Below are 513 nucleotides of genomic sequence, written 5' to 3'. Positions count from 1 at the left end.
TGACTTTTTTTTTAATGGTTTTTGACGACATACTATACTATGACTGTTTTCAATAGATTTTGGACGACATAGTATACTATGACTATTTTCAATAGATTTTTGACGACATACTATACTATGACTTTTTTACGTGATTTTGGACGACATGCTATGCTATGACTTTTTTTTATGTGATTTCGGACGACATGCTATGCTATGACTTTTTTCATGATTTTCGGATGACATACTATACTATGACTTTTTTTATGTGATTTTGGATGACATGCTATACTATGAATTTTTTTTCATGATTTTGGACGACATACTATACTATGACTTTTTTTATGTGATTTTGGATGACATGCTATACTATGACATTTTTTTACTTGATTTTGGACGACATACTATATTATGACTTTTTCATGATTTTGGACGACATGCTATACTATGACTTTTTTATGTGATTTTGGACGACATACTATACTATGACTTTTTTTTGTGATTTTTGACGACATACTATACTATGACTTTTTT

The 513-nt window shown here is 28.8% G+C and overlaps 1 protein-coding gene across 1 annotated transcript in view; it reads left to right on the top strand.

The window, feature by feature from the left end:
- Positions 1–513, top strand: part of cttnbp2 (cortactin binding protein 2) — a 154,585-nt gene that overhangs the window by 139,059 nt on the left and 15,013 nt on the right. The window lies entirely within an intron of this gene.

This window comes from Epinephelus moara, chromosome 20 (assembly GCF_006386435.1).
Source record: "Epinephelus moara isolate mb chromosome 20, YSFRI_EMoa_1.0, whole genome shotgun sequence".
Taxonomy (NCBI): domain Eukaryota; kingdom Metazoa; phylum Chordata; class Actinopteri; order Perciformes; family Serranidae; genus Epinephelus; species Epinephelus moara.
This window is presented reverse-complemented; position numbering and strand designations above follow the sequence as displayed.